This window comes from Haemaphysalis longicornis, unplaced genomic scaffold (genome assembly GCF_048455015.1).
Source record: "Haemaphysalis longicornis isolate Haplotype H1 unplaced genomic scaffold, Haemaphysalis longicornis Haplotype H1 scaffold_2, whole genome shotgun sequence".
Taxonomy (NCBI): Eukaryota; Metazoa; Arthropoda; class Arachnida; order Ixodida; family Ixodidae; genus Haemaphysalis; species Haemaphysalis longicornis.
In genome coordinates, this window is record NW_027526295.1 from 85,544,153 (window position 1) to 85,568,862 (window position 24,710).

Below are 24,710 nucleotides of genomic sequence, written 5' to 3' on the forward strand. Positions count from 1 at the left end.
GCACTATAGAGGGCAGTGTTCTCAGTTTGTTTCATCCTGTGTTGTTGGCATGAAAATAAAATGTTGCGGATCAATTTTCCGCTTAACTGGAGCGTGTTACTTGAAATCCCGCCGTCGGTTACGTCCGGTATTTCCTAAGATTTCTGTCGAGGAAACATAAAGCATTGAAACTAGTGGAACGATGAATTTCCATCTGGCGATGTCGACGCAGGCTGCAGAAACACACAAAAAATGCGTTGCTGATGCCAGACGATGAACTCGCTTCGTATAAAAATCTCCCGAAACTACTTGAGTGACCCAGCAGCTTCCTCAAACGTAAAGCGAAACGTTTTCTATGAAACAACTAAGGGCAGCGACGAATTGGCAGTGAAATAAGTTGTATACATCTTTTTGTCATGGCTCCTAATGACGATGGCCCCATCTAACATATACAAGGCGAAATATCTAAGTTGAACACCCCAAAACTGCATTTTGTATGTACTTTGAGCGTTGTCTTGCTGCTTCAAAAAGTTCGGCGTGCATATACTTGCCACTAACAGCAAGGACAGTGAAGTCACGCGAAAGCCAGCGGAGGCAGAAGCTTGAGGTGCGAAAGATTGGCCATTCCTTGATTGTCGTCTGGGGTATTAGTGATCTTCTGAAGACACCACCAGCTTTAAAAGTAGGTAGGATAATCAAAGGTCCTGGTTTGTTCTGGTATGTGTTACTCTCATTGAAGGTGAGTGCTCGTGTCCTTGTCACCAGTCGTTCGTGGAAGCGAAATGCGCGGTAAACACACGTAAATATTCTGTACAAACTATGGTGACAATTGCGTTGTAATATACATGTACATCGCATTTACGTGCACGCTAACTAGTTTGCTCTGTAAATAGTAGCACTGCCTAGATGCAGAGAACATAGGGAAAGCTTAACATCGCTTAGAATTTCTAGTCAAAAGACGTGTTTTTCGCACGAGCGACCACGACAGTATTGCTCACACATGTTCGAAGAAAGCCGAACCAAGGCAAAATTACTTCTGCTAGCAATCACTCTAGAAATATGAAGGAGTGGTGTAAAAAAAAAAGATGCTACGTTTAGCATTTGCGAGAAGCCTCAGGGTTTCCGCCATTTTTGAGGCCACATACTGGTTACGGAAATATGTTTTGGCTGAGTTCACTAAATGTTTCCAAAAAATGTTTTTGTAAGGTAACAACAACGGACCAGCGAGGTCAGACGCCCTCCAATTAGGTTTGTCTACTTTGTTGCCCATTTCAAGCATAAAAAGCCATAAATACCTTTAATTTCTCCTTAATTGCGGAAGCCTTCAGAACGTACACCCTGATGTTTTTATTGGCCCAGCTGCTAAAACATAAATAGTGAGCAAATTGTGCAATTTGCGCAATTGTGCACGCAATTGTGTGCGTGTCGTGCACAATTGTACACGAAGTTACGGCGTACATTCCGGGCATTGTTACGGTTTTCCTGAAACCGACAAGTAAAAAAATTGAGGAGTCATCCTGATCCACACGTGTAAAGCTGGCTGTTGCATTTCTCGGCCCTCCTTCGTATCACACCTGCTGCATCGTGGCAGCCCGTGACGTGCACGTGATCGGGGGTTGGACGTGTACGTGTTCGCTGCGCGGCCTTGGAGCTTTCGGTTGTCCGATGCTGACGCCGTCTTCTTTTGCCAGAGCAATGGGAAGGTGTACTCTTTAACTTTGGACGGCATGTCAGCAGCGTTCGAGCCTAACGAAGTTGTGTTTTGGGTTTTTCTTTATGTTTTGTCTCTACCGCCTCTTGTCTGATTCAATGTCTTTTCTACACACGGACGCTATGAAAAATGTGGACTTAGAAGAGGCAATTAGCTTCGCTGCGAAACCCCTGTGCGGCGAGATTCGGGGCACTAGTTACAGACAGCGGGCAGCGAAATTATCTAATTTATTAATGCCTAGCCTTCTATGCCGAGAGTACCGCCCTTTTCCGCCCCCCCCCCAAATTGGGCCGTGTCATGCGGTGCATTTCTCTATAAAAATGCAAAATTGCGGAAGCAACGCATTTATTCGTTTGAATAGCGTAAATATATATAATCGGTCAAAAATAATTTAAAAAGTAAAAGAATAATAAAACTACAAGAAATAAAGCTTTTATGATAATGATCGCAAGAAACCAAAAATAAACATCTAATGCATCTTTTGCAAACAACAAATGCTAAACAAAAGAAAGAGCACAAAAGAACGTTCGAAATACGAATAAAAATAGCGAGAATAGGCAAACCATGAAACGCCCTGCATTTCTCCCAAATGCATAATTTCATCAATTTTGGAAGCAACACATTAAATACTTATATTAGAATGAAGGGAGATATTTGGTCGAACCTTTAAAAGAGCGGCGACAGCAGGAACAAATAAAAAATGTCTAAACATAACAACGCTGCGCCACGCCGTGCGTCTGCGGAAAAACACGAAGCTGGCGAACTAAAGGCACCTAAGCGGTTTAATGGCTTTAAATTTACATAATAGGCGAAGAGAAACAAAAGAGAATTTAAAAGAAATATAATAATCTAACGTCCTTAGCTACTCATGACAACATCTGGCTGTAAAAAGCTCACCGTAGACAAGCAGCATAAGAATGTTACACAATAGTCGCAATTTTCTGAATTTCTGCAGAATTTTTTTCTAGTCTTCTTATGCAAGACGTGCATAGCGCGGTTCTATTTTTGTTGAATTTAACGCCAATTTTATTTTTTCCTGCATATTACAAGCCTGCGAACAACTTTTGTGATGTACTTGTGCAATATTTCCGTGCATTCCTGCTCAGGAAGAGTATATATTGGGTGTTTTGTGTTTTCTGAAAAGGAGACAAGTCTCAAAATATAGCAATAGCTTTTTTGCGAATATCTAGCACCTCACAGGATCTGACATCAAAACTCGGATCAGTGAGAAAGGAGCCGCAGAAGTGCAATTTTGTGTATATTAGCTAAATTTTTTTCAGTATGTTTCCGCATGAAAAGCTTCAAAACCTTGGTTTCCCAAGGAAAGCACCCGAACGGAGCATTTGATTACTACCCCTGGAAAGCCCTAGAAGTTGTAGTTCAGTTGTAGTTTAATTTTACTCTAAAGAAAACATAATGCGCCATTCCAACGCCCTGCGGACGTGTTGGCGGCCAAGCGCCTAGGCCTGTTATCGGTGGAGGAGCAAATAACTATAACGGTCTGGATTTGGGGGAAACGTCGCTTACCGTAATGGAAGTCAAGCTGCATGCGCCGAACCCTCTCTTTGTACACAGGTCGAATCATAGTGTCGCGACGTCATAACCATCGTCATCATGAGCTTCATGTTCATCCACTACCATTGCACAGACACTGTTACAAGAATAAATGCGGCCTCGGTGACCCCTCCGTCTGGGCCGCCTAAGAGTGATGACCCGGGCGTACGTTTTAGGAGAGGGCCCTCCACAATGTAATTTTTCTCCTACACGTAGCACCTCAGGGGAGTTTAACTTGGGAGAGTTAGTATGCCAGGGCGGAACAGCGCTAAGAGGGGGCACACCAAGACAAGACAGACACGGACGCGGCTGTCGAGTTGTTAGCGCCCCTGTCAACCCTTTCTTACTTTGTGCCGTCTTAGCTGATTCATCGTGTTATGCACAGTGCAGGTGCGCAGCCCGGCCGGAACTGGCAGTTGCGAGAGCCTGCCACGGCCTAGTACGCTTAAATGTTCGTTTTACCGTGTTCCGTATAAGGAACATACGGAACACGGTAAAACGAACACGGTAGAACGAAGCCTAGTACTATAGTACTAGCCTTCCGCGAGGGAGGGACACAGCTGCTGATATCAAACCGGCAAATTTTCATGATGATGACAGTGTCACAGCACGGAATGATCATACGGTTGCTGTACGATTAAAACGAATGAAAGCTGTAAAAATATTAATGACGTGTTGAGCGCATGGTATGGAAAGCCATGATTGTGTTTAGAACAATCTTCTCCGGCGGGCTTGATGGTCAGAGACCTTCAAGCTTAAGTTTGGGATGAAAGATTGATACTGGTCGCGTCAAAAAAGAAAAGTAAATGTGAGAGGGCAACATTGACGCAGTTGTTGTGACTAAACGCCCCAGGATTGATGCGCTATCAGCGAACAAAGTGAACGCTCTTATTACGCGCAGAGACCCGAGTCAATAAATGGAAAACGGGGATACGAAAAGTGGTCGAAGTTCACTGCTGAAAAATTTAAAATTACCAGCGCAGAAGCGGTGAAGATGAGCTTACTAGAACGCTAAAATGGCGGAATCGTGTAGAAAATGTCAAATTATTAACGACGCCATAATAAAGAACGGTTAAAATGTATCTGCATTCGATGTAGGTCGTCTATGGCTTTTGTAGAATATTTCTGGAATAACACCCATTGTAAAAACCATTACAGAATAATTAAATATTCAAAGCTCTAGCAGATCTTTCAGGGATTACTCTATGGCTTTTACTCAAATCGAAAGCTCCAAACCTTTTCAGGCACTCAGAAAAGGCTATACAAAAAAAATGTCATTTTGAAAACAGCCGCTGTGCTATCCTCACATCCTCTTGGAAACACAACAAAAATAGTAACATCATTTCAAAACAAGAAAAGAATAATGCCACTCGTCGCGCCTAAGAAAACGCATGAAAAGGGACTTAGAACGCCTACTGTGGATTTTGGAAACCTTTAAAAATATGAAACTGCTATAAATCTGAACAAAGAGAACAACGATTTTTCGTTGTACAAAAACTATCCAAAATGGAAGATTAAAAAGTCCAATATAAAAAAGAACAAGGCACCTCGCTGCTTCAACCCTCGCACATTTAATCGTAGTGCAGCGTAATATGTACTGTCGCTTACAAAATAAACCGGGGGCCTATTCTCGACTGCACAAATTGCCGTCAATTCGCCGTGGTTGCCAACAATTTGCCGGAAGTCTTTTATGATTGGCTTTCAATTTTGGTCACGTGTTTCCGCTTGATAAAGCGGTTGTGCGTGCTTTCGTCATTTTTACGTTTTATGACGTTTACGGGCACCAGTTCTAATGATCGCCTTATTTCTCTTTGCTGAAAGAGCATAATTCATGGCCGGCATTGAAAAACCAGACAAAAAGCACTAGACATGACAACGTAGGCCTGTTTTTGCTATTTAACAACAATAATGCTTGTAATACACGCCCTCTCTGTGATTGGCTGAGAAGGCATGACGTAATTTAAACCGTTGGCTGGAATGATTACGTCATGCATTGGCAACTTCGGCCTGCGTAAAAGTGACGTAATGCTACGTAACAGCTTGAAAATGGCGGCTGTTTTTGTCGCAAAATACAAGCGAAATAGGGCAAAAAATATCGCCGGCTTTTTGCACGCCGAATTGTCCGCCAATTTTGAGCAGGCGCAGTTTCGCATGTGCGCTGTTTAAAGCATGTTTTCTACCGAAACAAATTATAGTTTCAACTACTTCCAAGTAAGCGAGCATGGAGCATACAAATAACGTGCAGTATTTTGCTTTTATGTTTGGCGATAAAATAAACATTATTTGTTTGGCGTAACCGCAACATAAGAGGGCAATACAAGCCTCTCCATGACAAAGAGAACCCAATGCATGGCATTTGTCCATACTCGTTCTAGTAAGCTGTTGGGTCACATGATCGAACTCAAGAGAAAAATAACAAAGAAAGGTGACTATTTGGTTCATTACAGCGCTGATTGAAGTCGAGCTTGACGAATGAGTGAATCGGCAACATCGGTGCTCTCCGCGGTTATCAGGCGTAGCGCTTCGCTGCACTTATGTGTCATAGAAGCGATGGTCGCGGGCGTCTTTTTCTCTGATCACGCCGATCACGCTATAAACTTGTAACGTAGCAGCAGACGATGGCGTGGCGGCGGTGGCGGTAGGGAAGGTGATAACGCAACGAAGCTTGCATTGAAGCAGAGAGCCCAGCGATATTACTAAAAGCGCTTGAAAGAAATAAATAGATATGGTGAAAAAATTGTGTGATGTTCTTTATCTCGACATCCGCCTTTCGCTCGCTTTTGGATCAAGATTACTCGATCGTCTTGTGGTGTTGACGCCAAATTTGACCTCCAGAAATGTGTCTTTTTTGTCAGCCTCAGCTACCGTCTTAATTTTTATAGTACATGCCAAGTGTTTTTATGTTTTCTTGCACAATATTTGATACCTTGGTAGCGATCTTTATGAGTGACTCGTCAAATTACACTGCATGTCGTCATAGCTATAGGTTCAGCCCGTCACTGATTGCTTACGTCGTGCTTACGCAAAAAAACATGGGCGAATTGCGGGCAATTTGTGCAGTCGAGAATAGGGCCTCGGGCCAAGGGAGCGGTGTGCGATAACTATCGACGCGACGCCTTCCGCCCGAACGCCTGGTGTCTAGATAGCTAAGGGCGCATGCCTGTTCCAGTCCAGTCAATCCATGTCAGTGTTCTCGTGTTCTCGGTCTTGGCTGCAGGGATTCGTTTCTCTTGATTGTGGCACCAAGGTAAATATAAATGGTAGCGAAGCTTCGGGCGAAAAGCGGTTCAGAACCTATTGCCAGTGACATCAGCATGGGGGCTTATGGGAGTGGCGATTGAAGCGCGACTAGTTGAGGAGGGAACAAACACTAGTAACAAAAAAAACAAGTTTTGTTCTACAACAAAACAACATTTATATTTTACGAACGATATTTATTTCTGAATCACATTTATTTAGGCCCAGTGTGCAAATAATTTATGAAAATGCTGTTCATTCTCAAAAACCTTATTTGTAGCGCCCTCTGAAGAATGACATATGTCATTGCTCTGTGATGCAGTCCTTGTAGTGTTCGGAAAGGCGCTCGTAAAGTTCGTCTGCTGGGAAACGCCCCTCGCGTGTTTTGGTGGTGCGCATTTGCATTCGTTCTTACTTGTTAATTTGGTGTGCTCTTAATTTTTGCTGTGCGTGGACTTGCGAGGTGCGTTGTATCGTCGGTGAACACGTTTAGTACCGCGCAAGGCGGGCACGGTGAACTACGGGACGATGCTGCCAACGGTTGGAGCGGAGCGCTTTCCTCGGTACCTATGGAAACGATGTGCTGCAAAAAGGTTGCAACAGCAACTCCCGTACGCCTGGCGTTTTACTGCACCATTTTCCTCTCATTTCCACAGGTAACGCGAAACTATAGTACTGTTAATACGTGCACGGTGGTTGTGTAAGGGGACGTGGTGGTGCTTAAAAAAAATGGGTCTAAAGCTTTGTTATGTCACAGTATCTCTTGATTTCACCTTAGGCTGGCTCGGAGCAAGTGGTGTAAATTTTTCTATGACTTCTCAGCGTAGTACCACTCGAATTTAAACGAGTCGCTTTGATTGTCGTGTCTCAGTGTCTTCTCTATTGCATTACAAGGCTTGTAGTAAGCTTCCCGCACTTGTATGCGCAAGCATTATTTCCATCGCAGTACTGTGTTGTGCTGCTGCGTGCTGCGCTGCTGCCAGATCTTTCCTGCTATGTGCTTTTACATACTGCAGTCGCTTTCGTTTGAATTGATCCCTTTTTCGTCTTTTTACGTATCTGTTGCGACACTTGCCTAATAATGCAACCAGGAAATTGCAGGCGTGAATGCTGAGTGAACTTCTGTAGAAACCCATGTCTACTTGATAAGACGCCGGTGCAGCTGCGGTGTGCTCGCTGCACTTTCGTGAATCGGCATTCCTGCGGCCTGGTTTTCTGCGTCAAGATGCAGTGCCTAGTTCTTTTCTCTTGTTTCGAAGTAGTTCTGCTGTTGACGCTTTCATTGCCCATAATGCTATGTGTTACGGGTAAAGTCAATTTTTCGGCGCGTAAGGAAAATCATAATGCATGTAGTGCCCACGAACATTTTGTACTTATTGTATACTTGCTGATTTTGTGCATTTGGGTAAATTTGTTTTATGTTTATCCTGGAATAAAATTCAAATGTCTTGATTATAGCATGACTATGCGTTACTTCTTCTCTTAGAACAGAAGTACACAAACTGAGCAAGCATTATATAACCTTGATCTATACTTAAGGCACGCACGCAACCTGCGTATGTGCGACGCAATTAAACCCAGCAGTGGCGTTCGTAGAAATTGGTGTCGTGGTAAGGAGTGGGCACGTTTTTTATATGAAAGGGGGGCCGGGGAGAGTGGTCAAGTGTCATTTTGTGCTCTGTATCCCAAGGCAGAAAAAAAAATTCCGGTCGGGGGGTACGTTTGCCACCCACTGCAATCAAAATAAGCAACTGATTGCTTTTATACAGCAGTGGAAGGCATGAATACAGAATAAAGGTTCAGAGAAGATGCAAGATGTTTTTATAAACAGCGAGGCGAATCATACGACAGTATGCTAAAGTACGTTTCTCTAGTCATGAGTATAAGCTGGCGTTGACTTGAAGCACACACGCCAAGGGCTCGCCAACTTGCGTCCGATGGCAATGACATGAGCCCTCAGCGATCAGAGGCGTGCTAAGGCTATTTTGAAGTCAAATTTTCCCGCTAATGCCACTAAAATGACGTCACTTTCTGACCGGATCTTGCGTCACATCCTGTTTATTTTTTTGTTCCGCCGGAAGTGTTCCCTCCTCACACAGATGGCGCTAAGCCCCATGAGCAGCTAAAGAGCCGCCATTTTCTGAACGTATGGGCTTCTATGGAAGCTTCGCTACCAGTTATATTTACCTTGGTGGCACCCCGCAGTGCCGTGCGTGGTGCTCCGAGCTAGCGGCGCGATTTTTGGCAGCGGCCGATAGCCTGATAGCGCCGTTAGCGGCCGATAGCGCCATTCGTCTTTGCGATATGTTGTCGGGCGCTCCTTTTATTGTCATCTCAGTGAATACAGAAAACTGGCGTTCAAGAAAGTCTGTGATAAAGAACCAGTGCTGGCTGTTATGTAACAAACATGCAGTTGATATCAATCACTGAAAACAACTTCGATGCTTTACTCGCTTCATAAATGAACGATGCAGTGAGTGGTTTACTACCAGCCGATTAGGTGTATGCAAACTTTCCGTCATTGTCTATTACCTCGCGAATGCGTGGGGGAAGCGATTCGTAAACAGACTTCATAATTTCTGGACGGGAGCGAAGACGTTCCCATTCTTCTGCAATTGCATTCCGCGCTCGTCAGCCGTGCTGCCACAGTCACTTCTTTTGGCTAGGTGGATTTTCATTATTCCCCAAACATTTCCTATGGTGTTCAGGTGTGCCCCGTATGGAGGCCACCGCAGCTAAAGCCACGTGTGTTCCTCCAGGACAGCGTTCACTGCTCATGCTGTGTGGACAGGGCTTTGCCCGTGGCTTCGGCCTTGTTGAAAAGGAAACACCCGTCCACGAATGGGCCATTCAGGACGTAGGGCAGAAGAGTCGTAGCTATGACGCCGTAGTACTTTGGAGCGTTGAATCTTTATCGCGGACTTGCTTGAACGCCAGTTTTCTGTACAGAAAATAAGATGACAATAAAAGGAGCGCCAGACAACACATGGCAACAATGAGCGCACTGCCAAAAATCATGCCGCTCGCTCGTAGCACCGCGCCGCCGGGTGACACATTCAAGCTATAGAGTTTCTTACAATGTACACTGGAAAGGAATCTGGCGCTAGCGTCTACGCGGCTCACATGAAGGCCGTCTGTGTCGTCATTGGCCGCAATTATATCATGCGCTTGCCTTAGTTTCTTCATTGACTTGGATTGAAATGCTTTAGTGACCACAAATTTAAACAAAGTGCCCCGAAAACGCGAAGAATAGGGTGCAATTAGGTAAGCAGAAAATAAAAACAGGCTGTTTTAAAACTAAGGAAAAGGAAGTAAAGCGTACTTTTGCCGGAATAATTGTGCCTTGTATTCCGCAGACCAAGGTTGTAGTTACGAGCAATGGTAATATTTAGTGTGCAACCTCATTAGAGTTTCTGATTTTATTATTTTACCATTATTTCAAATAATAAGTTGCTTGAAGAGTTTCGAAGATTTTTTGAGCGTGCCTATGAAAACGTAGCCTTCGTGGTGAACCCGTGCACCGACCGCCAGCTAGTTTAACAAGAAAAAAAGGAAACTTGGCGTTAAACTAGGTTAAACAGTCGTGGACGATGACAAGATAGGACGCATGCAGGCGGCCCTATCTGTCGTATCTTGTCTTCGTCGAAGTACATTTTGTTTCTTCTTTTCGTTGGCTACAAATTCCGTGGCGGCTTATTACCCGCTCAGTCATACGTCCTTCGACTGCGGCATGAGCAACGTCAGGTGTGATCACACACTGCCTGCCTTTTCACCGAACACGGCTACCACAGAACAGAGAGGATTTCGGCATCTTTCTAGCTCATAAACGTGTTAATGCATAGTGAAGAAAGCAAATCACCAAAACCGCTTAGGAATCCAATTGTCATGCCAAGCCCAAGCCAAAAACGGGGGTCTTCCCATAAACCTCCACGACGACATGGCTTACGAGGTGCAGTTTCCTCTCTAGTATACTTACTATAGAACTTTATGATTCAAGCGAAACGAAGCGCTGCGGCTAGGATCGAGAAAAGTGACATACATTGACTGGACTGGAGCACGCATGCGCCCTCAGCTATCTCGACAGCAGGCGCTCCGCCAAAAGGCGTCGCGCCGATAGGTATCGCGCACAGCTCGCTTGATCCGATTTATTTAGTGACCGACAGTACATAACACAAGAACTAAACAAACCATTACGTGGTTTTTGTACTCATCTTACATTGGCAGTTGAGGATTTTTGCACGAGCAGTATATTGGAATCAGTGGTCAAAATCGGTGGCACTCCCAGTGTCCTCAGAAACCGATCGTCTGGGGTCTAAAACTCCTACGTATATGTGTCTGCTCGTCTTAACCCTTTCGGCCCTAGTGTCGTCATTTGATGACACCACACAAATTATCCTATAGCGCCTTTAGATGAAAACCAAAACTTATAGTTCTCTGGGCAAGAGTTCTTCAGAGATGCCTCGTGCGACTGACAGCACCAATGTTACGTTTTCGCGGACTTGTACTCTATAAAAAGGAATATCCAGTGGACACATGATGTCACGACGGGGCGGGTAAGGAAACTGAAACCCTGCTTTGTGAGAACGTCCACATATCTGTAAATACTTCCACTATCAAATTTACTTTTTTCTGCAGGTTCAAAATGTGGTTAGTTTTTAGGAAAACAAGAATCAAAGATTTTCTACTGGAAAGAAGAGTGTTGTTTTTCTAATGACCTAAATAATTTTCGTGCCTACAACTTCAGAACTACTTGAACTACCAGTGCAATGTTTCATTTTTTTAAGTGCTAATGCACTTCTTAAGCGACCCTGAACCTGCGTCCACCGGCGATGTCCGCGCACGTGGAGATGGGCGCGCGCAGCCTGGCCGCTGACATGGCACCTACCCACGTGGGGGATTGGCCAGGAATCTTCTCGTCTTCCTTGGCAACGGGAGGAGATGGGCGCGCGCTGCCTGGCCGCTGACATGGCACATACCCACGTGGGGGATTGGCCAAGAATCGGGCGTGAGAAGGGCTAATGCACCTGCTTAAAGGAGTACTGGCACGAAATTTCAAAGCTGAGATCCGCTCTAGCAATCAAGTACAACGACAACACAAATAGGTGTCTGTGAATAAATGCATCTTTCTTTCTTTGTAGTTCTGTGTGTGTGTGTGTGATCTCTCTTTCGCGAACATAACCGAACCGCGCAAATTCAACTCGTGCATTCGCACTTTCACATTCTTCCCCTCGGGGAAATGCGGGGAATTTTTTTGCTTCGCATGTCCAAAACTTCATGAAAACACGTGTAAAATTATTTCTTGGTAGAAATATAAATTCCAGGCCTGAAACAGGGTACGGATGTTTATTCCCGTGCACCACTGTCGTGTGGAGCTAAATGGGCGTGACTTGTCGTCGACGAGCTGGAAAAGGGAAACTGACGATTTGCGTTACTCATCACTGAAACCACTAACGCGGGAAGCATACCCATATCATTACCGATGCGGATTTATGCCATGTATAGGGACATTCACGGGCCCACGTAGACGCAAAGTGTATGCGCATATGAAAATCTTTCAGGAGTACCCACTGGAATGACACCTAAACTTGATCTAACTGGATGGCGTAAAATTTTGGGTTGAGCATCACAAGTCAGAAGATTTCACATTAGAGCTCTTTGTTCGGTGACACTTGCACACAAGTGATTCCTTCTTCACTCTGGTGCAAAACACTATGATTGAGGTTGGAGAACAGGAGGTTGGAAAACATTGGGGTATTGTAGGATAGGCACTATGCTGGATGGGAGTTACAAAAATCGCCATTTATAGAAAAATGGTTCTTTCAGTGTTCTAGTCAAACAGGATCTACGTTGAATAGACCCTATGAAAGCTTTACCAGAAACTGCCATTCGCAACCATGCACTCGTTGGTTCCGCATAAACTATATGTGTAGTAGCTGCTTTTAGATGCTACTGCATCTCATTCACTCGCCTTGTCCTTCCATACGGCGTTGTTGTCCGTCCACACCCCTCCCCCTACAGTATACAAAAAATAATAGTTAGCGGCGCCCGGTTTCGATCCAACGACCCTGTAGGCGGAACGCGAGGTACATGGTGCTCTTCCCACTGCGCCACGAAACCGAGACAGAATCATATGCTACGAACGCGCCTTATATCCTTGACTCATTCAAACTACGTCAAGATGCTACGTATACAACGCATGATGGGGCAATGATTAACACTTGCAATAAAAGAAAAGAAGCTCCCACTTACAGCAACAATGATGGAGTAAAGGTCGTTGCGACAGCGAAGCCCCAAGCATACCACTTAGAGAGATTGACCAAGATTGGGCAATAAAACATAATAATAATCATAAAACATAATAATCATACGCGTTCCCGACACGTTTCACGCGATTTCAGAATCAATCCAACGGAAACACCAAGTGAACCCCACGATGCGTCGCATCTACACAGGGTTCCCCTCGCGGGAAGGTGGGCGCAATTTTTTTAACGTGCTTTGAAACCGCGATACTCCCTCCTCCGATGGGCGCCTCACACGACATGTTTGATATGCTATCTAAATGTCTAAGAGAACACAGATCGTCTTTTTAACACCGCCCGTACTCATTAAGCCTAATAGTGGAGTGCTTACAGAAGGATGTCTTGAGATTTCGTTCTACATAATTTCATTAACTTCTCACGTGAAATAAATATAGACAGCGTTTAAAACAACTTTATTGGAGGTGCTCATTGTATCTCAAACCAGTCATTTGGGAGCGCGGCGAAGTTTTTAGGTGAAAACCTAATTGCCCCATTCTACGAAAAAGCGCCGCAGTTCTTGTTGTTATAACGCGTGCTCAAGGTTAAGCTTTATGTTTTTTTTTTAAATTAGACAGTTGGACACACGCGAACACCACTTTTGCAAAAAAGTTATGCGGCCTGCGCGACACAAAGTGAGGTGACAATTATCGCTTTCAGCAGCCCAGTTCACTAAAATTGAACAATTAACTTTTTGTTGACTTTACTAAGTGGGTATGTTTGTATTGAAAAACCTAGGACGCAGTCGTGTTTCTATACAGTATCTGTTGGAAGAATTCTTCTAGCGTGTACGCACTACGAGATATCCCGCTCCAAACATTAATTGCCGTTCGCATGATTACGCATGCAAGATAGTTAGGTTCGGCGCAAAGCTCCTCCCTGATGCCACGCGGCTATTGTGACTGTTGCGCTGACATATCTTGATGTCACCAGATAAAAAAGGGAAGGGGCAGAGTTATCATCTTTGCCAATGCCGCCGCCCCCTTGTCAGACTAAACGCCTCGCGCAACAGCCGCGTCACACAAGGGAGGAGCTTTGCGCCGATCCCAGCTATCTTGCATGCGTAATCATCATCATTATTATAATCATCATCAACACCACCACCATCATCATCGTACTCATCATCATCATAACCGGCCTATCTACGCCCACTGCAGCGCAAAGACCTCTCCCATTAAACTACAAGTATCCCAGTCCTGTGCCAGCTGCGACCAATTTACCCCCGCAAACTTCTTGATCTCATCTGCCCATCTAACTTTCTGCCGCCCCCTGGTGCACGCTTGCCTTCTCTAGGGATCCACTCTGTTACCCTTAATGCCCAACGGTTATCTCGCCTCCGCATTACATACCCTGCCCACGCCCATTTCTTCTTGTTAATTTCTACTAATGTGTCCTTAACACGCGTTTGTTCCCTGACCCACTCCGCTCCCTTCTTGTCCTTTAATGTTACACCTATCATCTTCCGCTCCAGTGCGCGCTGAGTCGTCCTCAATTTAAGTTGAACCCTCTTAGTGAGCCTCCAAGTTGCTTCCCGGTAGGTAAGTAGCATGCGTAATCATGGGAACGAAAATTAAAAATTTGAGTCGGTTTTCTCAGAGCACAGACACGCTAGCAGAATTCTGACAAGTGATATTGTGTAGAAACACTACTGCCTTTAAATTTCCAAAACAAGCATACCCGCTTACTACGGTCAACAAAAACATTTTTTAGTTAATTTAGCTGGTAACAGCGATAATTATCATCGCACTTTGTGTATCTCGGGCCACATAACGTATTTGCCCAGGTGGTCTTCGCTACCTTCTTAGTGCCTAATTAAAAAAAACATAAAGGCTAAGTTTGAACACCCGGTAGTTGTGCGGTCAAGGAAACGGCCGCTGCAATAAAGGGAAGATGAATACCTTGGACTTACGTTAATTGGACTAATGGGTCCAGGAACCCACAAATAGAGATCTAGTATACGGCATACAGTGCTTTTATTCTAGCTGGTGGATCCGGTATGCCCAATATTAGTTGGTAGAGGATTCAAGTGGAAAAATTAATTACGGCAGTGAAACAGATTCAGCTACCTGAAGAGTTCTCGCCTAACTTCGACAAGGGCATTAAATAAAAACTTGGGTTTATTAAAACTTTGATGTCCTTCACAGCCAGCGCCCGTAGGCGTTTGCATTCCTATTTTTTGATTGCATTTCCATTTTCATTTTTGTACTTGTCAAACGCTCGTTTTGTCATTTGATGAGTCCCGTAACCCTGTACTGTGTACTCGACTTCGCATAGCGAGGATTTTGCTGCTGAATAGAACGAATGTTAGGGATATGAAAAACGCACTGGTGTGGCGTATTGATGTGTGCCTACGATCTTCTGTAAATTTTATACGCACCGTTGCATGCGTTTAGCGATGCACATAAACAAGGCGCCATCTGAAAACTGCAAAACGCACGGTTATCAACCAGAAGAGCTTGCCTCTTGTATGAGCTATCAAACAATGAAGTGTTCTATACTCGAGTATTATCCTGCCTGAATATTCGCCATATAGTAGCTTCGTACTCAATTACAATGTTTGCCTAAAAAGCTCATTCTTATAAAGCAAAAACGCATCATACGCTAGAGTTCGCGCGAGTGACCCGATGAATCTTTGAAATGTTATTTGAAAGTCGATAACTACTCTAGGGGAGTTTTGAAACATTTGGATATTTTGCTAACCGATATTGCTGAAGTTGTAATTTCCTTTTTTAACACTGCTGCTTTATAAGGGGTAGGGGTATTCTTATTGTATATGACGTTGTGTATCCGCGTTCTGTGGTTTTGGAAAGTTTCATGGGTGTTTTTTGTGTTATTCCGCCATCGTCTGGCGTGGGTGTTAATTTTTGGATTTGTGATCGGTTGGGACACTTCGATAACTTTGCAGGTCTCTGAACTGTTTGTGTGGGCATAATGGTTCAGAAAGAACTACTTGTGAAGCCGTAGTTAGAAGGAGACGGGACCATTGCTTTCGCATCTCTTTTATTCGGAGGCTTCAGGTGGGGAAGAACCAAGATGGTGACTCAGCGTCCTTGCTGATGCTGATCAGCCGAAGAAGAGGTTGTGCCGGTGATGATGAGTATGTACAGCAGATAAGGCGGTAGTCGCAAGCTACTGGCGATGATGGTTTTTACAGATGGGGACAAATATCTTCTAGAAGGCAGCGAGACACAAACTAAGCTCACACATTGTCTCCCTCGTTGAAAGAAACGGCCGCCTGGCTACGTTTCAGAGTTCGTCGCGGCGATTGAAGGCCTTGAGCCGGTCAACGTGAACTATCTCGGTGCCACGATGGCGGGGGTCGGAACTTGGACAAACCGGGGTGACGGGTTAATTTACAGGAGAGGTCGCCTCGAGAACCTTGTACAGACCAAGGAAACGGTGCAAGAACTTTTCGCAGAAGCCCGGAACACGAACAGGCGTCTACACCAAGACTTCGTCACCGGTTCGAAATTGAGGAGACCGGTGCACAGCGTCGTACCGTTGCTTTCGATCCTGTTGGCTGGCTTCAGTGCGCTAGCGGGCAAGTTGACGGCAGTGTTCAATACGAGCAACAAATTGTTCGGGAGGCGTCGCAGAAGGTGACACGGGAGCGGCGATGAAGCAGGTATCCAGAGTGTGCGAAGGGGGACGGCCGTATACATGGTAGTATGGGGAGTATCCTGTTGTGCTCTGAATTGCGGTATTCTTAGCATAGGCAACAGGAGGTAAGATGGCGTCCCAGTTGCGATGATCAGGTTGAGTATACATAGAGATAATATCAGGAAGAGTTCGATGGAAGCGTTCTGTGAGACCGTTCGTTTGTGGATGATAGCTGGACGTCTTCTTGTGACAGGTGCTGGAAGCTCGAAGCAAGTCGGTGAGAATTTGAGACAGAAATGTCTTGCCTCGATCATTTAGCATAACTCAGAGCGCTCAGTGGCGTAGCAAAATGTGGTTTAATAAGTGAGCGACGTCGGTGGCACTAGCTGAAGGAAGTGGCGCGGTTTCGGCGTAGCGAGTCAGGTGATCAATGGCAGTAACTATCCAGCGATTACCGGCCGCTGTCGTAGGCAAGGGACCGTAAAGGTCAATACCGGCCGCTTCAAACGGGCTTGCTGGACACGGAAGAGGCTAGAGGTGACGGATGGGGGGTGACGTAGAACGTTTTCAGCGCTGACAAGGCGCACAAGAGGCGACGTATTTGGCTTCACTTGTAGAAAGCCCTGGCCAAAATACGCGTCCTCGGACACGGTCATAGGTCTTCTGGAATCCCAGGTGGACTGCAGTCGGGTCATCGTCAAAGCTTCCAAAATGCGTGGACGGAGGGAACGGGGCACTACCGAAACCCATCTAGCTCCATTGGTGTGGTGGTTGATGCGGTACAGTGCGCCATCCAGATGCTGGAACTGGCGCAGCTGACGACGTAGGCGGCTATTCGGTGGTCGTGTGGAGCTGGTGAGCCGATCGGTTATTGTCCGACAATAACTGTCTGCGCGTTGACGGGTATCGTTGATGGGAATATCGATAAGTACAACTGGCAAAGTTGGCACATTGGAATGTCGGGCAATGTCATCTCAACACTTCACCAGCGGACAAATACAAATACGATTGGCAAAGTTGGCACATTGGAATGTCGGGCAATGTCATCTGAAGGCTTCACCAGCAGACACCGGGAAAGCGCGTCCGCGTCGAGATGCTTGCGACCAGACCTATAGATCATCGTGAAGTCCTATTCTTGCAAGCGGAGAATTCAGCGCCGAAGTCGTTCTGACAGGTGTTTCAAAGAAGACAGCCACCACAGGGCATGGTGATCTGTAACGACTGTGAAGTGTCGGCCGTAAAGGTATGGCCGGAACTTTTGTACAGACCACACAACAGCCAGGCACTCTTGCTCTGTGATGGGGTAATTTTTTTCGGCGGACGTCAGAGAGTGGCTTGCGTATGCAACCGCTCGTTCACGCGAGTGAGCGTCGCGTTGTAGCAAGACGGCACCAGTTCCATGCCCGCTGGCGTCAGTATGAAGAAGGGCTGGCTGCGTGTCATCGAAATGGCAAAGTACAGGCCCGGAAGTAAGTGCTTGCTTTAGGTTTTGAAAAGTTTCTCGCAGTCGTCACTCCAGACAAAGGGGTTACTTGAATGCAGCAGCTGATTGAGGGGCATGACGAGGGTGGCAAAATTGCGACCGAGACGGCAAAAATATGACACCAGACCAAGAAAAACTGCGAAGGAATTTTTGCTCTTGAGGTAAAGGGAAATTGGCCACAGCGGAAATTTTTCTGGGTCGGGCCGTATACCATCTTTGCTGACAGTCTGACCGAGAGCTTTGATGGATTTGCGGGCGAAGTGGCACTTCTTGTTGTTCAGAGTCAGGCCGGCTTTGGCCAGGTTAGTCAGAACTTCGTCGAGACGCCGGAGATGTCCAGGAAAACTTGACGACAAAATAACAATGTCATCCAGATAGCACAAGCACACGCATTCCGTTTTGGGCCACGAAGGACTGTCTATCATGCGCTCAAACGTGGAGGGGGTGTTGCATAAACCAAACGGAATTACGTTAAACTCGTATATGCCGTCTCGAGTAGAAAACGCTGGCTTTTCTTTGTCAGGCTCGTGCATAGGTATCTGCGAGATCGCAGGTATAGGCTTGAGAAACATTCTGCCCCCTGTAGGCAGTCAAGTGCGTCATCTATTTGCGGCATTTGATAAACATTCTCTTTGGTGATCTTGTTCAGAGCTCAATAGTCCACACAAAACCGCACGGAACCATCCTTCTTGCGGAGCAAAACCATGGGGGAAGACCACAAGCTGGAAGACGGCCGAATGATGTTTCGTTGTAGCATGTCCGCTACATTTTTCTCGATCACTTTTCATTCGGACGATGACACACGGTACGGACGACGGCGGACGATGTGGCCCCATCCGTCTCGATCCGATGCGCTGTCACAGTCATTTGCCCCAGCTTGCTCGAAAGGCAGTCCAATATGTCCCTGTGTTTTTCCAGGAGCTGAAGTAGCTGGTTTGTTTCGCTTTCTGAGAGATCTTTGCTGATGGTAGCCGTAAGTGTGGAAATAGTTTGCTCAGATTTTGCAGGCGTCGGAATGGAAGAGACGGAGCGCAGGGGAACTAATGAGAGCGTATCGTCAGGCATAACAGAAGCGATAGTAGCGGCCGCGGGGAGCAATATGGATTCGGAAGTGGTGTTTGTAGCCAGAAGCTTTGCTTATCCATGTGCGAAGCGGACGAGGCATGTCGGGATGACGACACCTTTGGGCAGGAAACGTGGAAAAGGAACTACAATCACGTCCCCGTCACTGATTTGGTTTGAGGAGACAGAAAAGAGCGTCTTGCGGCGGGAGTTTAAAACCAAATCTGCACTTACTGTGAGCTGTAGCTGTGGCACTTCAGAAATTCCGGTGAGCTGCTCTGTATCCGTGAATTGAATTTCAGGGTGATCACATGAAGTGACGGCGGACGCGGATGACACAAAATCCCAACCCAAAATAAGATAATGAGCATAGGGTGACAACACCGCACACTAAACATGATGCAAAAGAGAACCAACAACAATCCGCACTGTGCATTGTCCGGATGGCTTAAGCACGCTGCTGTTCGCTCCATGTAAAAAAGGTCCCGTGTAGGGTGTTCGTACATTGCGTAGACGAGCACACAATTCCGCACGTATCACTGAAACGCTCGCACCAGTGTCAATAAGGGCATCGGTGCTAACATCCTCAACCAAAACGCATAGCAAGTACAAAGGACGCTCTGGAGGATTTGTAAGTTTCGCAGGAGATGCACTTTTCCCTCCCAAAACTGCAATAACTAGTTTTCCTGGCGGTGGTCGGTGACGTCAGACGCAAGACGAAGAGGGGAAACTGAACGGCTACCTGGTGAAGGCGAGCGGGGTTGTTATTAAAAGGGACGCTGAAGTGAATTTGTCGAGGTCCCGTTTTTGCTTGCACTGCGTAGACTGGCTCACGTTAACACGCTTTATCCCGTTGATAAGTCGGTAATTATTTTATAAAGCCCGAAAGAAGAAAAACTACCATGCGTGGTCTGCGGCGGCCGCACCAACTAAATACTGTGACGACGGGAAGAGGTGCACCTTGATTGGACGATGCCCACAATTAGCATTCAAACAAGTTTCGGTTCCGGTTCTGTGAAACAACTTGCTTGACATCCGACGTTATCGGTGGATGGGCATTCTCGATATCTCAATAATAGCCATACCGCGCTTCTGCCATGTTGTTGGCTGCAAAATGCCTAAGATAAGCCTCCCAGGACCGCTTGGAATCGTAGCAATCACTAATCGAGGCCTACGCAGTTGATGAACGCCCTCCGCGTCACCGCAGACGCTCAAATGCCGTGCGCTTTTACCCTATGTTTGGAGCTTGCCTCCCTCATGCCTGTATTGTAAAAGGAGTGTTCGAACCAGGCCACGGGTCTGCTGATTCTGCCCTGTGCCCTCTACCCGCAAGCAGTCGGTGCTTATGGCAACTGCAGGCCAACGAGAACTCGCTAGCCCGTCAATGTCAGCCTGCGCGCGTTCTGTGAAGTCGCTCGTGGAGCAGTGCGCGTTAGGGCCCAAAAATGGCGAACTCACTATAGAAAAAATTGGCCGAAAGCGCAAAAAAATGAGATTACAAAAATAAAAAAGTACCCTTGTTGATTCGAACTTGCGACTTGCAAAATAACATCCCTACCGCTCCAGACCACTCGGCCACTGACCAGCGGTGTCTAATTTGGAAAAAGAAGGTATATAATGTATAAGCAGTTTACACTATTTAGTTTTAGCATGTCACCTGCTTAGGTGACTCTTCTATAGCGCTCCCGCAGTAAGCGTCCCCGAAAGTTCCACAATATCTCATGTCTAACACTTGCATTTCTTTGACACAAAAGTGTTCGCAGATGTGTGGTCGTGCTGCTGACCGCTGTGCTTCTTCTCCCAGCTCAAAAAAGTGCTCCCTGCTCCTTATTTTTACGCTGTGCGGTAAAAGTTTCTCTTGATCTTATTTCCTTAGTACCTATATTGGCTTCGCTGACTCTTCTCCCGCCTTCAAGTGGTCTTAGGTTTTCCTACTAGCGTACCAGTCAGCGAAGCGTCGCATGTGCGCTTGTGCTGCGCTTGTGCAGCGCTTGTGTGGAGCGACCCGGACATGGAGCTAGATACAGTGTACAAACTAACAAAGTAACGAAAGGCACATTATTCCATTCGCAAACGTGTCGTGGCTTAGTTTCAACTGAGCGAATGAATTACGACGACCCGTAGGCGGTTGGCGGACTGAACGCTGGGCCGACTGACTGTGGGAAGGTCGGCGAGCCGTGCAATAGCGCAGTCAAGCCAAGCCATTTCGTCCTAACGCCACACGAAAACGCAAAGAAAACGGGCCAGGATGCAGAGAGGAGAACAGCATTTTCGATTTGATTTTTCTACTAAATAAATTCGCGTAAACTCACTCAGAGAGGTCGAAACATGGCCTATGGATTCAGGACTACAATTTGTGCTAGTAATCCTGCAATGTTTACTAATCACTTCAGTGTACCTTTAATGCCCACACTCTGCTAAACCGGTTGCACGGTTGCGTTGGGCACACACTTAAGAGGGCAATGAGTTATAATGCTGTAGTCTTAAAAAGGGAGTGGTGCATGTCAGTGGAGTGCCTTGGGCAATTCTGGTAATGTTCCCCAAGGTATCTGGAAACTGGACACGTGAGGTCAAATGCCTGTCATACAGGTGCCGTAGGGACATTTAAGGTAAACCTTATTGCCAGTGTCAGGTTATTTTTTAGTTTTTTTGTTTTCTTGTATTTGCCATTTCTCTTTGCGTTGATGGCAATTGCGGTTGAGAAATGAAGAGAAGTGTAAAAATATTTATTTGTGGGATACCATCTAGCTTCAAGTTTACGTCAGCAATAATTAATTTGTTCAACCACGCTTTACCTTCAGGTATGTTCTTGATGCGTATAATAAGATTTTGGCGTGAAACCTACACGCGCTTTTCTGAGCAGTCTCCTGCATCAAATGCTCATTAAAAACTCTGTGTATTAGCTGAAATTACATTATCTATCTGAAAAACTCTAGCTGAACTTACATTCGCAAAAGGCATTTCAGCAACCGAAAATTTGTCACGACTGCATGCGGTTTACTACATCGGTTTGGTAAAATAATGATTGGTAGCACCAAGCAGAGTGCCCTTCGTAGCGATATTCTTTTTTAGAGAATTAAAACACTTTTGAAAGTGTCTGTAAAAAACATGACTGGGAAAAATATAAAGGGCACGTACTTGCACGTACACTCAAGCCAAAAATTATAGCGTCTACTAAACAAGCCTCCGTGCAGATTCGACTATTTTGAGATTGAGAACAAAAGTTCTGGAAGTTCCCAACGTGTGTTTTCTTAGTTGTCTACTATTCTTTCTAGTGAACATTCATGGCCCCTATTTTGTGCTGCCTTTGGCGCAAGCACACTGCGAGTATTGGTTTGCCAGCATGTAACATAATTGCTTTCAAATGTATGTAGTGTCTTTAGTGCGTTGCAACAACGCATTCTTTCAACACACCTTTAGTATTACATTGTGTGAAAAGAGTCTGGAGTCGTCTCGTAGTTTGCTGATATTCTTTGTGACAAATATCGGCTGTAGTTTCTGAGTTCGCTTAATTTTTGTAGACGCAGTTGCTTGCATTCGTCTGAAAAGAAGGCAGCTCGGCAGGAGCAAGCGGGGAGAGATATGAAACAACCTGAAAAGTCTGGAGGTAAGCTGGCGTAGCTGAGTATATTTTTAACCGGAGTCCATTCGCGCGTATCTGCTTAAACTATGTGATTAAACGCCTTCAATACGGTAGGTTGTGTCACTAATCAGAAGAGTGGACTCAAAGCTGAACATTTCAGTTTTTCTTACTACAGCACCCACAAAATATTTTTCATAATTGTTTTAGCGATATTTCAGGGCTCTTTTATAGAGTGAGCAAAACATATTGTTATGGGCGTTGTATAGACAGTGTATATACAGTGATACGTAAAAAGTTGCCAAAGGAAAACCAAGTGCTGGAACAATGTTTTGCTTTGTTTCAGTAGATACAACAAACCCCAAGCCGTTCAGCAACCCACATGTGAGTACGACAGTAAGTTTTACAGAGCACTAGCGTAGTAGCCGGAATTATTGGCGAAGAGTTTGGCTGCTTTCCATTGCATTGTCATGTAGCCAAGGAAGACGCAGGTTTCTATGTAGAACAAAAATTTTATTGGCGTGAACTTGTGCTACACCAAGAACTCAAAGAATGCAAAAGAGGCGAGAGAGCAGTCAACAACGCGGACGTGCATAGACGGGTGTCGGCGAATAGAATGCCGCAACGTCTGACCTTGGAGCTTTTATCTTTCCGCGTGATTGTTTCTCAAACCGCGAATAACACTGGAGATCAAAGAAGATTATTTTATACTAGTGACGACGAGGTGAAACAATATCCTTGTCAGAAGATAGCACGTGAGGCATAGAAAAAAAATGGAACACGGCCTTTGCTTCCAAAATAGACAAGACAGCTGGGGCGGCCAGACGATGGCAACAGAACACATAGGTTCATAAACAGGCATAGTTTCTAGAAAAATTTCAAAAAAGTAAAACTTTGGACAGCATCGCCCTACTGTGTTTTGAAGTTGAAGAATTGGGCAACTTTTTTCGTCCAGAGAATATCTACGAAATTGCAATATTGCGGATGTCATGGCGTTATGTGCACTGATTCTGGGAAACAATGGTAAATAATGTTCAGGAACTGCTCTGTCAACTCTCTGCCTCAAAGTTAAAGATTTGGGGGAAGTCAACGGCAGTTATGCCAATCAGATTAGGGTAACGCCTCGCCAATGGGTCATGTAGTAAAATACTTCAAAGGGGAGGTGATCATAAATATGTTTTACGAGGTTGCAGAACCGGTATGAGTCCCGAGGAAGAGCTGTGATGATAGATAAATAAGAACTGGTGGGCCATCGGCAAGTGCAGTAGCATACGTTTGCATAGTATGCAGTAGCATAAGAATGCATAGTATGGAATCAATCAGTATGTGCCGTATAAATGAAGGGGCAGAAACTTGGTGGCTTACAATACAGTCCGAGAAAAAAGCTCAGCTTGAAAAGGAAAGTGAAAAAAAATTACCGCACCTTGCACTAGTGGTGCAAGGGAGGGGAAACAGCAGAACTAGTGGTCCCTTTTTTTCGTCGGAGACCCGGCTGTGCTATGGGCGCCTAATTGGCTTTTCTAACTTGTTTTTTTTACGCTTCAAAGTTAACCCATTTGGCCCAAATACTTGTGAAACTTCCTGTCTAGCATTTTTTCTTTGTAGGTGTTGCGTACTGCGGGCCAACACAATCTTTTGTCGTTGCAATTGGCCGCACATGTTATTCTCCGCTTCTGTTAACCCCTTGCTTCTCGAGATTTTGGGTTGGCGCAGTGCTTAGGCTGCCGGTTTCACGGCATAAAGTCCGGTGTTTGATTCCCAGGACCTTCGTAACCACATTTGTTTAGGCTTAGAAGCATTTTTGGTTCGGCGGACGGTTAATTCTAGACCCGAGCACCTCTGCTGTTTAAGGTGGGTAGGCTGACTTTTAGGGATGAGCAAAAGGGTCTTGGATTAGGAAAACAACTCGGGTGAAGACGACATAACTAAACATAAAGAGAAAGATCGATTTCCGCCGGGCGTGTTAAACGGAGGAGTGACAACAGGACGGCCATGCAAGCTAGGTCGCTAACAGACGGGGTGTGGCTAGAAGTAGAGGCCGAACACTCAATGGAGAGATGAAATAAGCGAACTGTGGGTGTATAATGAAGCGATGCTTCGGAACAAGGTAATGATTCAAAGTTTAAGGGAGAGAGCTGTCCACGAGTAGACACAAACAGGCTGATTATGATAAACTCTGAATTGTTGTGCTGGTGAAGTTGCGCTGAG

The 24,710-nt window shown here is 45.5% G+C and overlaps 1 long non-coding RNA gene across 5 annotated transcripts in view; it reads left to right on the forward strand.

Annotated features, from left to right (window-relative positions):
- Positions 1-539: 539 nt before the first annotated feature.
- LOC144167227 (uncharacterized) overlaps positions 540-24,710 on the forward strand; it is a 46,431-nt gene continuing 22,260 nt past the window's right edge. For 2 of the 5 annotated variants that reach the window (XR_013321889.1, XR_013321893.1), the window contains exons 1-3: positions 540-661; positions 22,444-22,529; positions 22,849-22,886. This is a non-coding gene — a long non-coding RNA (uncharacterized LOC144167227). Of the gene's footprint in view, positions 719-22,443; positions 22,530-22,848; positions 22,887-24,710 lie in introns of all 5 variants that reach the window. The other 3 variants (XR_013321890.1, XR_013321892.1, XR_013321891.1) reach the window with 3 other exon arrangements.